This window comes from Aquila chrysaetos, chromosome 22, assembly GCF_900496995.4.
Source record: "Aquila chrysaetos chrysaetos chromosome 22, bAquChr1.4, whole genome shotgun sequence".
Lineage (NCBI taxonomy): Eukaryota > Metazoa > Chordata > Aves > Accipitriformes > Accipitridae > Aquila > Aquila chrysaetos.
Window position 1 is genome coordinate 1,633,162 of NC_044025.1, and position 13,652 is coordinate 1,646,813.

A 13,652-nucleotide genomic window follows, 5' to 3' on the forward strand; every position below is an offset into this window, starting at 1 on the left:
TATGTGGACAACTTGGAGTTCTGTGTCTTAAAAAATAGGACAACTGAGACCCTCTCAAGATGTTTTGGGAAGACAAATAGGGAGCTCTTAACTCTTCTTTTTTTTTTTCTTGCCTTTAAAAAAAGTGGGGTGGGGAGTAGGGGTGTGAAGCCAAGCAACCACACACTTCATGAAAGTTTGTACACAGGGAACAAGGACAGGGAGCATAGATTTTTCTAGAACATCTATATAAGGACAGATATTGTTTGGATCTTAAAAATCCATCAAGTCCAAAATTTACTCATCTAGACTCCCCTACATCAAACTGAGATAATAAGGCTGCCTTCTCTACAGGAAGAGAGAGTCAGTCTATTTAGAAACTTAGGTAATAAAGCTGGTATGAATTAAGCAGCCCAAAGAGAATTACTGCTGTCCAAGCAGGTTAAAGACTTTGGTAACCTTTTTTTTGACAAATTAAGCACATAATTTAAATTCATCAATGGTTGGTCATAAGGATACTAAAAAACATTATCAGAAGCAGCATAAGGAAGAAAAGGAGAGTACAGAAATAAAGTCCCTACTGTAAGACAGTGTGTGTAGCAGACAGACCAGGCAGAGGACACTTTCCAGTGTTACTTTCCTTGACAGCATGCAAGGGCTTACAAAATGAGACCTAAAACTAATCCTCAGCCCACACAGTGCCATAACCTGGATAACTCTGAAGCCTCTCCCTTATCTCCCCTAGATCAGCACTGCAGCCCAGGTCTGTTGTGTGATGTGTTGCAATGGGAAACAATTAGAATAGAATAGTTAATTACCACTGATGGGAGAACTGATCTTCCTTTTCCTGCCCTTGCTTTGTGCTGTGAGCTGTAACCTTGTACCAGGGCCCTCAGTAGACAACAATAGGAGACAAGGGTCATTAAAGCAACCACTAAACATCACCCAAGGATGGGCAGCACTAAGCTTAATGGGCAATTAGCGCTGCAACATCTGCACCTTATCAAAGCTTGCTCCAATCAACACTCTGAGCCTAAGGATTGACAATGGGGAGACAGCAAGACCTGAAGAGTCCAAAGAGTTACTGTAGGAAATGTATTTGGGGGACTCCTTGCTGCACTGGAGAAAGTGCTTATTCAGGGAGACTCCTGCTGTTTCACATCCTAGGTGGCCGCTGGGGAGAGTTTTCCCTTTCCCTTTTCTCTCATTTATTCCCCCTCCTCACACCCCAAAAAGGAACTTTTACTGCTATAGTTGATGTTTACCACTAGCACCAGATTCTGAGAATAAATCTGTATGCATGTTAGCCTGTCTCATCATCTTTTGTGCAGGGGAGACGCAGAGACACTGCAAGGAGCATGAAGTGGGAAGTGGAGCGGGGCATCATACAAGGAACAAAACAGTGAAAAAATGCAATTTTTCTATTAGGGGCAGATGCTGATGTGATCTCTATTTGTCTGACTAGAGGAAAAGTCACTTAACAGAACCCCAAAATACCCATACTCTGCCAGACCTGCATTTTTCTGAGCTTCACCAGCTGTGGCAGCAGCTCGAGCAAGTTCTGCAAGAGAAGTGCACAAACCAGTGGGACAGAACTGCCTGGACCCACACCAGGGCAAAGCTGAAGAGAGGCAGAGTACAAATAGCTCCCTGACTATATGCCTCTCTCCCATCCTTACACAAAAGGGCAGGTGCAGAAACTCACCTGCACCACGCTAGCGCTCAGCACAGTCTTGTCCAGCTCCAGGACCACAGTCTTGATCTTTTCATAAGGCAAGTGGAAAAAGCCCAGGAAAACATCTGCCAGGGCCCAGGAAGAAGCACAGGTCAAAGCTTTAAGAACAACTCCCTGATGAGCACCAAAGAGAAGCGGTTTCTGACTTGGAGCTACTGGCAGCGGATTGTCCAAACTCAGCAAGTGCAGCTCCTTCCCCTTTCTTCTTTGGAGGTTCTTTCTTCTCTCACCCTCCTCACCTTTCTTTTTCGAGTACAGCAAACGCAGGTAAGCCATGAGCTGTTGAAGGAGTTATCCCGTGGGTAACACGCAGCTTTTCTTCAGTCAACGGCTGACCAGAACTGCCCTCTTACTAAGTACCAAAGCTCTGGCTGCTCCATGCAACAACATCTTTACAAAAGGGTAGAGAAAGATCAGAGCACTACTCTCCCTGGTGTTTACAGATGCGGACACAGGTGACTCTCCCACAAAGAGCAAGATAACCTCGCTAAAGACATCTATTGCCTTAAATTAATGCAGCTACTTCAGGCCTGACAATATCCACAGTATCCACCTGCGCATCAAAGCTCAGTGCAAGACATTGAACACCAAAGGATTTGTGGAGTGGCATGAGGGCAAGCGTTTCAGGAGATGTGTTTGCAGGTTTGATGCTGGAGAAGTGACTGAAATATGCCCAACATCATCACAGTCCCTAGACTTTTTTGCCCCTTGTTAATGGCCCCCTCCTCTGTGTTGCACCAAAGTGAAGCTGTCACAGACATCCCCTTCTCTGGGAACACGAACAGTCCCACCAACACTCCTGGGACTCGCATAGAGGAGCATGGAAAGGGTTTGCACCCTATCCTGCAACTCCAACTGCCTCTGCCAGCTCTACACCATAAGAGGGATGACTGAAGCATCCCACTGCTTGGATGCCTAAAAACTCACTGCTTCACCGCAGGCTGGAACAAGCAGGGGGGTCTGCGCCCATCCAAGGGTGATCACAAAAGCCAAGACACCCCTTCCTGCTGCACCCCAACCATGGGGAGGGGGAGAAGCAGCACCGAAATGCAACCCTGACCAGCTCCGCCGGGCGCTCACCCTTTGACACGTCGGACAAGGGGGCTGCAGAAGCCTGTAGCGCTCCCAGCACTGTCCCCCAGCCTGCTCGCCAGTCCGAAAGGCAGCATGCTGCCCAGTAACAAGGCAGGGGAGAATGAGCATCCCTCCCTCGGAGCTGACCTATGGCTGTGCTGCTCCTCCGTGCCTCCTCCCGCAGACCGGCTGACGCCCTGGGCTAGCAAGCAGACAGCACGGCTGCTGCCGGCACAGAATCGCTGACCTATTTTCGTATATGCGGGCATGCACAAGATCACAAACAAAGGGCGCTTTGGCTTAGGATATTTAAAGGAAAAGATACTCATCTAACTATTCCCAAAACCACAGCAGCTCTGATGATGTTTATTATCTTCCTGAAAATCATTCTCGTGCATGGCTGTGGGAAAGAAAAAAAGAAAAAGCACAGAGCAGTTGGTAAAAGCAAAACAAAAAGCTCCATTAAACTGCAAAATCACATTTCTCAGAAAGCAACAAAAAGGGATATAAGAACTTGAGAATAAACTGGGCCTAGGACTTCATAAGCACAAGAGCAACCAGGATTCACCTACGTGGAAGGAACAAATTTCTATAACAAGGAGTGACTAAGCAGTCCTGCAGGGATGTCCCCCACCTCCCTGTCACTGACAGATGAGCTGCTTGGGCAGAGTCATCTAAACAGACTTTAAACAAGTCAGCTTTCCCAGGGATTTCTGTTCAAGTTTGCTGATGCACTCGGACCAAATTGTGAAGTATTTAATCTGCACCTCCAGCAGGTTTCGGAGCTGGCAGCTTCAGCTCGTTTGAAATTAGTTGGATGCATTTACGCCAGCTACTCTCTCTGTGCACATACCTGTAAGGGTGAGGACCTAGCAATTTGGTTCTCAGGTATTGCAACAACAGGTGCCACAAAAGAAAACCCTTAAACTGCACTCCTTAGTCTGAAAAAAGCTGCAAACAAACTCAGGAGCCCTACAGAGGTTCACAAAACTGTCTCCTGCCAACCGCCTCTCATGGAAGGGAGAGATGGGCTGTGCTCATCGCAGAGCAAGAGCCTGCAAAGAGGCAGTGACCAGGACCACAGTTACACGAGTCCATCTTTGAGCCCGCAGCATCCTTGCTTGGTTGGTTCAGTGAAGTTCACTGTTGGAGAAGCCTACAGCAGTTTGGTTTGCCAGCTTGCTTCACATCCTGGATTGGGAAATGCCTGCTCGCCCCTAAGCGCTCCACTGTACAACACAAAGGATGTAGTGACGAATAACACAAAAATGGTTACTACAAATAGAGACGCTGACAATAGTTACTCAATATCAGATGCTGGCAGCTCTCCTGGGGCTCTCCACACAGCTGGGAAAGGTGTCGCTGCCAGGATTTGTTGGTAACGAACCTGGGGCAACAACCCATCCCCTGCAATACGCACAGGCAGGAAGGAAAAAAAGAGCAGGAATAGATCTCAGTGTCCTGAACAACGAAAACAGGAAAGTCCCTCTCATCTGGGGAGCCCAGACAAGAGCAGGTCTGCAGCAAAACCTTAGCACCATCCTGCTTCCAGGCAGTTTGTGGGGTCTGCTCAGCCTCCTATGGAGATGCGGGTTAAAAAAAGCAATATTGCAGCTAGAGCATCCTGTGACAGTGAGGGATGGAAGGAGGGAGGGCACCATCCAGTCTCAGGGGATGGCAGAGGCTGGGAGAGGGGGGGGTTCCAAGCAGTATTTCAACTGAAACACAATCTCTTTCTGCAGATCCGCTCTGCCTGCCTTCCCCAGTTCTGGCAACCCCCCCAGAGAGCCCCTCGCTCTGCATCCCCCTGGCTACAAGTCAGGGCTCACTGCCTCCCCCCACCCCAGCCCCACATCCCGCCCCAGCGCCGAGAAAGCCGCTGCCAAGCTTTGCCTCGGCATGTCCCGCTCCTCCCCGTCCTCCCCCTCTTTGCCGACCTTTTCATTTTCTGCGTCAGAAACATAAAATGGAGACTGCAGGGAAGGAAAACATTTTGCCTAAGATGGCTGAGGGAGAAGAAGGATTTGCACGGCGGTGCATGAGCACCCTCTGGCGCTGGATGAGCTGGCTTGGGGGGGGGGAACAGCTCTCCAGCCCTGCTCCAGCCCCACAGGCTCCAGGCAGAAAAAGAGACTCCAACTAGCCCTTACTGGGTCATTTAAATTGTTGTTATAGCCAAAATATTTGCTTAAAAAACTTCTGCAGCCTTGTTGCCTCCTGAGCTCTCCTGGTTGCCTCTCCCCACCACCCCACTTATATTCTGCTTTTCTTCACTGTGTTACATCCACAACTCTTAGGAAAAGGATAGTATTTTGTATTTAAACAAGCGTGTTTCACACATACAACTCCCAACAACTAATGTTGCCACCTTCCATGTTTACATATTTTTCCAGGTTTGAGAAAAAACACCAAATTTCATCTGTATTAAATTCCATATCAGGGTAAGTGCCCGAAGCCTGGTGTTACCTCTTGTGGGAACACGCCCAGGCCCAGGGATCAGAGAAAGGGCTGAAGATGGACATGAGGGGAGAACCAGCACCCGCCTGAAATAGGGTGACCAGATGTTGTCCCTAGGAAAGATTTAGGGACGAAAGGGTACATGCAAAACCAGCACAAGGATACCTTGCAAGCTGTTCCCTGAGCATCCAACTTTCAAGCCAGGAGTATGCAAGCATAGGGCCAAATCCAGCTGAATGTGAGGCTTAAATTCCCAAGCGAATCTCGCAAGTTTTCCCAAGATCAGTTCAAAAAGGGCCAAAAGGCATCACTTAGCCATGAGACAAAAACCACAAATAGATCCAGGATCCCAAGTCCTTTGTGGTAACTTAAACACCAAGGAGGATGAGGAAGAAAAGCAAGGAGTTTGAGAAAAAAATGAAGGGAAAGACAAACAGAGAGAAAGCACTTATATAGGTGACTGCAGGTAAAATCCTAACATCAAAGGATTAAATTCAGCCAGGAGTGGGGTGCCCAGCACGCATTTCAGTACCATAACCGCACACATCCAGCCCACAAGGACATAGCCTGGGAAGTGCTGCTTCTGGGGTATCAGCACTTACACACCACAAAGCCACACAGAGAAAGTCCCACTGGCTATATGACTAACTACAAAAATACCTTTAAGGGCCTTTTCTGTGAGAGACACCTGGGATGGGACACCCAGGGAGGCTTGATTTTATTACTGTCATTTCTGCAGCTGAAAAAACTACAGGCATGTCCCCCTGCATGACAGGAGACAAGCAAGGCTGGCACTGGGACACTAAGGAGCTTGGCAGGTTGGAACCAGCTTCCAGGGCAGGGGAATCAGCATCATGGGTGTGCTGAAGAGCAGGCATTTTTGCAGTGCTGCCGCATAGGAAGGGGTATCAAAAGATGAAGTGTCAGAACACCTCATCCTGTGAGCAATGGGGGACTGAAAAAAAATTACAAAACATTGCTTTGGGGCTACTAAACACGGGTGTATTCCCAGCACACCCTAGGTGACTCAGTCTGGGAGTGCTGGGAAAACACAAGTGAGACATCAGGGTGGACCCCAGCCTGGTAAGACAGTGCCATGGGGCAGGAGTGATGGAGACAGGCAGAGCTCTGCGCAAGCCCAGGACTGGGGTACGCTGGCACTGCTGGGCAGCCACCCGAGCCTGTAATGTCAGCAGGGAAGGGGGCTTGGGGGGTGCAGGAATAGAGGAGCACTACAACAGCAATGGCTCAGAGCACAGGGCAGGAATAGGGTGCATGGGAGAGATTTGGGGAGCTCCACAACTGAGGGATGTAGAGAGGGGCTTGCACAATGCTCCAGAGATCCCCGTTTCATTTAATGGCTCAAAACACTGCTAATCCCCGCTCCTGCTCTCAGACTGCCTAATAACTAAGCACCCAAAAAGCTGGTGATGCCGGCCGGGGGGGGGGGGGGGGGGGGGGGGAGCAAATGCTGCCTTTGTGTGCCAAGGCAGGTGATTTCTCCCTGCAACCCCTCCCCATTCCCCAAAGCAGCAGATGGAGACCCCCTCCCTATTACAGTCTTGTCACAGGCAGAAAAAAGAAAGACAAATCACCCAAAAGAAGGCTGTCTGACAGGACAAAGGCTCCTTGAAATGGGAGCTGAGCTGTTCTTTCCAGGTTCAGAGCGGGGACGGAGGGAGGGGGGGGCTGAGCACAAGGCGGGGGGGCTGGGGCTGCCAGCAGCACAGGGCAGGATGCGTGCGCAGCCAGCGCTTCCCCTCTTTGTCTGCAAAAGGAGGTCATGGGGCGGGGGGATAGGGGGGGATGCAGGGGGGGGGATGCGGGGGGGGGGAATGCGGGGGTGGATGCAGGGCTGCGTCAGCCCCTCGTCAGGAAAACAGCTGATCCCTTCTCCCAATCCCGAGCTTCTGACCTCATCCCCAGGAACGGAGCCAACACGGCTCAACTGCGCACATCTGGCGGATGAAAACAGCACTGCAAGGGACCTGGAAATACTAACCCACAGCAAGGGGATCCCAGAAGAACCCCCCAGTTTTCAAGGCCAGACAAGCCCCAAGACCCACGTTAAGCCAGAAAACCTTAGGGCACCCCTGGCCCTAACCTGGGGCTCACCCAGGGGCCTCTCGAAGCTCAAATTACAAATAAAATCACTGCCCGGTGCTGACACCCGAGTGCAAACACCAGGGATGTGCACTGTGGGCACTACAGGCACGGTCCAGCTCCCAGTATCTCCCAGTAAGCACCACACACCTGCAAAGAGCCCACCAGTAACACCCCAAGTGCTTCTCACAGTGGCAGCAGCCTGGCAAAAGCCTGAGACAGACAGGAGCTGCACCCCAGAGCTGGGCGCACCCCTTACCCGCAGCACCCCCAAAAGCGAGCATCGGCAGCCGACTGCCGCACCGACAGTGCCAGCACCGATGGGGACAGCAGCAGCTCCTCACTCCCAAGGAGGCAGCCCTGGGTCACAGCCTGACCGCACTCCCACTGAGCTTTTACATGTCCTCTGTTAGAAATGCCACTTCCACCTAGCAAAATATCTGCACCAGAATGTCTGCTGCAGCTGAACCAGCACCTAGGCACAAGTTGGGTGCCCCGGGGATGGTACTGCAATGGCAGGAAACGTGCTGCTTGCCCTAAAGTGTAAGGAAAGGTCAGTGCAAGCCATACAGGCAACACCATTGCCTGTTGCAAGATGAAAACATCACCTGCTAAAATACAAGGCCGTGCTACAGAAACTTTGAGCTGGCTGTGGTTCTTTTCTCTGGACTCTGATACACACAGGTAGAAAACAGCAGAAACATACAAACACCTCCCAGACCAGCCAGTGCTGTCGTATCTGCACTTCTGGGTTGCATACATGCGACAAGGAGTGACTACAGTTCCTAGAAACTCCAGGGTACAGACTCAAAACCTTCTCCTAGGGCACGATACAGGGAGCGGATACCCCATGTCTTCTACAGAGATGAAATGAAACACTTACAAGATCTAGGGAGAAAGTTCCCCAAACAGGTTCTGCCTCCTTTCAAAGGCAAATGAACGTTCAAGTTTCCCACCAGCAGTGCTCCCAAAGCCCCATCAAAATACACTGATGCTGTTAGTGTGTGCTCCCCAACACCACTTCAGGAGAAACTAGGAAACAAGAACAGGGAGAAGGTTAAGAGGTAACAGCCACCAGCTCCAACAAGAGAAATCCTGACTTGATAGGAGAAATATTTTCACAAGGATGGCTAAACACTGGAGAAGGGAGCCCAGTTACATTTAGAGAAGTGGGCAATTTCTGTCCTTGAAGAGACTCAAACTTGACTCCAAAAGGGCCTGAATAAACTCTAACTTTCACGTTAGCCTTACTTGGAGCAGGACAGATGGATCTGAGACCTCCAGAGATCCCTTTGAATCCCAATCGTTCTGCAATGCTGGAAGGACACCTGGTGAGCCCCCCCAATTTGTTCTCCTCAGCAGACACTTTTGAATCAGGATTTACCAGCTCCCAGGTTTGTGGGCAGACTTCTCCATTTTGTCTGAGAATATTCCTGAGCAACAGAGGAAGAGAGAAGTTTCTGTCCCTGTTCACTGCTGCTTCTCAGCCAACGTTGGCACAATAGGCATGGATGCTTGAGGAAGACAGAAGCTACAGCTGCAGAATCCTGAAGGCCTCTGCCTCACTAGAGAGAGGTGGTGGAGTTGGGGACGCTAGGCTGGAAAAGCAAAAGGAAGGGAGGTATTGGCTAGAGGAGACACTTGTGCCAGGGATCCCTGCAGCAAGACATCTGTGAGCAAGAGGAAGCAATGTCTCGCAGCAGCCTGGAAATCTAAGGACATGTGAAGAGCACACAGGGATGCTTTAAATGCATTTGTGAGCACCTGGAAGGTCAGCAAACCAGCAAGATATATTTCGCGAGCTAGTCCACAGCACTGGGCAGCATTTTCAGAAAACCCCAAAGTTTCATTCTCAAGAGAAACTTTGGTTTGGGTCCACACAAAATGTTCAAGACCCTGACCCCTAGCTAGGTGTATAAAGTCCCACAGTCTGTTAATGGTGTCTTATGTTTCCACATGTTAGGAGCTAAATACTTTCTGGATCTGGCCTTCTGGAGCTAAGGAGTCACTGACTTCCCACAAAGCACTGGATCACAAAGCACAGATGGATAAGGAACTGGCTAAATAGCTGCATTCAAAGAGTTACAGTCAATGGCTCAGTGTCCAAATGGAAACCAGTAACATGTGGTGTCCCTCAAGGGTGCGTACTGAGACCTATACTATTTAATATCTTTACCAATGACATAAGACAGTGGGATTGAGTGCACCTGCAGCGTGGTCTCATCTGCAGACTTGCTGAGCAGTGCAGTCGATTCGCTAGAGAGAAGGGATGCCATGCAGAGGGACGTGCACAGGCTGGAGCAGTGGGCCCGTGTGAACCTCCTGAAGTTCAACAAGGCCAAGTGCAAGGTCCTGCAGCTGGGTGGGGGCAATCCCCAATATCAATACAGGCTGGGGGATGAATGGATTGAGAGAAGCCCTGTGGAGAAGGACTTGGGGGTACTGGTGGGTGACAAACGGGACACGAGTGGGCAATGTGTGCTCGCAGCCCAGAAATCCAAGCATCTCCTGGACTGCATCACCAGCAGCGTGGCCAGCAGGTAGAGAAGGGGACTGTCCCTCTCTGCTCTGGTGAGACCCCCCCCCCGGAGACTGCCTCCAGCTGTGAGGTCCCAAGCACAAAACAGACATGGGCCTGTGAGAGCAGGTCCAGAAGAGGCCACCGAAATGTTCTGAGGGCTGGAACAGCTCTGCTATGGAGAGAGGCTGAGAGAGTTGGGGTTGTGGAGTCTGGAGAAGAGAAGGCTCTGGGGAAACCGTACTGTAGCCTTTCAATATGTATCAGGGGCTTATAAGAAAGATGGAGAGAGACTTTACCAGGGCCTGTTGTGACAGGGCAAAAGGCAAGGGTTTTAAACTGGAAGTGGTTAGATCTAGACTGAACACAAGGAAGAAATGTTTTACAATAAGGGTGGTGAGACACTGGAAAAGGTTGCCCAGAGAGTCAACGCAATGCCCCATCCCTCAAAGTCTTCAAGGCCAGGTTAGACCTGGGTTTGAACAACCTCAAAAACAAGACAGAAATTTGTTTTATGTGATTCTTTACAAGCAATTAAGAGAGAAAATGAAATCCTCCCATGAAGGGGATCTCGGGGTGACAGGGCTGTTCTGCCCCTGGAGTTAGTGCAGAGAAAGGGCAGGGCCACCCCGGCCACAGCTCTGGTCGCCAAGCTGGCCACACTCTTGGTGGCAGAGGAATTGCTGGGCCGCTGCAGAAGCTGACGCAGGAAAGGCACGCGTGTGCAGCAGCGAGCAAACTCTGCTCCCCTGCAGCCTGGGGACAGTCGTGCCAGAAACCGGCCTCTGACGGGTTCTGCAGCTGCTGCATTGCACTGGCACCCCCTGACCTCTCCGAGAGCACAGCCAGGACTCTGCTCCCCACAAAATCCACTCACGCCCAGGACTGGAAGTTCACTCTGACAGTCTCTGAAGCAGGGCTGTAAACACAGGCTGCAGCAGGGACACAAAGCCTCCATGCAAAACCAAGAGATCCATGTGCCACCTGGTGTCCAAAAGCAGCTCTGCACCGTGACCCGAATTGCCCAGAGTCGGAGGTTTTAACCTCTCCAAAACGTAAATAGCATCACCATCGGGACAAGCACCCCCCGACTCTGCTGCAGAAACATCGAGTGCCACCCTGCCTGTCCTAAACACCTGCAGCTTACGGTACAGCAACACAGATCTTCAGACAACACCTGCATGTTCTCCTTCATGCACGTCACTTCTGTCCCAGTAGGAACCTGCTTGCCAGGCTCCCAAGCCCTAGGGACACCTCAAACTATGAAACTTAGGTAAAAATTAAAAACCAAACCATAAATCAGTACATTCAGAAAAACAGCCTTCAACTTAGACACCAAAAGTAGCAGGGGAAACACAAAGCAGATGCTTCCAGCACCAGCAGCAGAGCAAGGAGCTGCTGACAAAAAAAAAAAAACAGCGGAAAATGGCCTTAGAGTGAAACCTTGCTGTCCCTGCAGCTGGTGCCACCACCAAGGCAGGTCCTGGGCCGTGCCCTTCAGCAGCCAGAAGGGTCAGGGCTGGCCCTGGGCAAAGCACCAAACAACAGCTTTTCTGTTTCTGTAACCGCAGGTGCTGCAGCACCGATCCAGAGCACACGGGTGTCAGGGCATCTCCAGAAACTTCAGTCTCTGGCCGGCCAGCCTTGCTTCTTGGGGGCACTTTGACAGCAGAGGACAACCAGGATGTGCCACTGCTCCCTCCCTACCCTTGATCTCTTCCCAGAACACCCACAGGGGATGCACAGCCCTTACTGCTCCTACAGCCACTCTGCTCCTCAGAAATTCTCCAGGGAGACCTGCTGCTCCCATTACATCCCTCTTACATTGCCCAAACCTCAAGGAGGAAACAGAGCATGCTCCCTGGTGTCTGCCTGCTAAAGGCAAAAACCCAGAAGCTTAAAGGAAGAAGACAAAAGGACTTTTAAAGCAGAATAACCTGGAGAAAGTGAGACAGCTAGAGAAAGCATACAACCAGGTCAAACCCAAGCTCCTTCTCTGGAGAGCCCTGCCCACAGCAGAAGCTGGGCAGGGACCAGGGCAGCCCTGGAGAACAAACAGCTCTCCCAGACCCACCACCAAAGCAAGTAACGATAATGCACTCGGTGGGTCGTCACCTGGCAAGTTGTCCCTTTGCTCAGCACAAAGGGAGGGAGATGACTTTAAACCACTTTTCAGCTCCGCAAACTCTCAGTCCCTAAAAGATCAGAGAAGGGGAGAAGACGACACTGCCATGGCCGCGCTGCACCTTAGCCCGGGAGTGGGACACCCAGCCCGGGCTGTGTTAGTGCCTGAAGACGCAGCAGGCAATCCTCCCGGTCCCCTTGTCCTCCCAGGGGTGGGGAAGGTGGGCAACGTGCTTTAGGGGGGTGAAAGCCAGACGTGCCTGGGCAGCATGCCCCCAAATCAGCTCCTGCCAGCGTCAGCACATGCTGGCTGCAGCTCCCCTGCTCAGACCAACAGGCTGGGTGTCCTCTGCGGGGGAAACCAGGCTTGCGACAGCACCCAAAGGACTCCCGGCAACTGGGCTGGAAAATAAGCAGCAACAGTATTGCCAGGTCTGTTGCTGAGGGTCTGATGGTGCAATTACGCCAGGCTGCCCTAATGGCCTCTCAAACATCAGGAACAAGCTCCTGGTAACAGAAGGACACAAGGTAAAAGCAGCCACTGCTCTGCCCCGACACCAACGCCGCGTCCCAGGAGCAGGATTTGGTACACAAATGCTCCCCCCACTTCAGAAGCCCTCTCTTCACATCCCGTAACTCCAACTGTGGTCCCTCCCACAAGGTTTGTCCACGCATCGTTCACCCACGCTGGATATGTTCAGCGACACTGCACCCGGGGTTTGCTCTGGGGAACCGAGAGGAGGGAAACTGAGGCAGGATGGAGCTGCAAAGGACTCGTCCCAACGCAGCTGAAGACAGGGCAAGAGTCTGCGGGGACACTCCCATTAATTGCAGGAGCAAATGACAGGGCAGAGCCCCAAAGCAATAAGGATTTTCCCATCCTGATTTCCCATCCACGCACGTGGATGCACAAACCTTCTCCCAGCTTATCCTACACCTCCTGCAGAACAGCCTGAGGGCCAGGAAAAGCTGCAGCCGGGTTAATTAACTCTGGGCTGCTGCATTTTGGGACTGGGAAGGGGCTTCCAGCGTGGGGGGCACAAGCCCACCCCAGCACCGTTCCACACTGCCCTCAGCTCCAATTCGCTCCAGCTGCAGCACGACTGGGCAGAGCAGAAGCAGTACCTGGCCCACAGCTAAAGCTGAGCCCAGTTACAGTCGTGCTTGGAAACGAAGGGAGGTTTTAACAGGCACCGACAGCAATGGGAGCTAGTGATGGCTGCTAAGGAAACTGGCTTATAAGAAAGATGGAGAGAGACTTTTTACCAGGGCCTGTTGTGACAGGGCAAAAGGCAAGGGTTTTAAACTGGAAGTGGTTAGATCTAGACTGAACACAAGGAAGAAATGTTTTACAATAAGGGTGGTGAGACACTGGAAAAGGTTGCCCAGAGTGTCGTGGATGCCCCATCCCTCAAAGTCTTCAAGGCCAGGTTAGACCGGGCTTTGAGCAACCTCACCTAGTGGAAGATGTCCCTGCCCATGGCAGGGCCATTTGAGCAGGTGACCTTGAAGGTCCCTACAACCCAAACCATACTATGGTCTCTCAATATTACTGCCTCCTGCCTCCCTACAATACACCTACCAAAAAATAAAACAGATATAATGCAAAAGGAACTTTATCCACAGGCTGTTTAACATGGAAAACAACCCAGTACAGAAAAC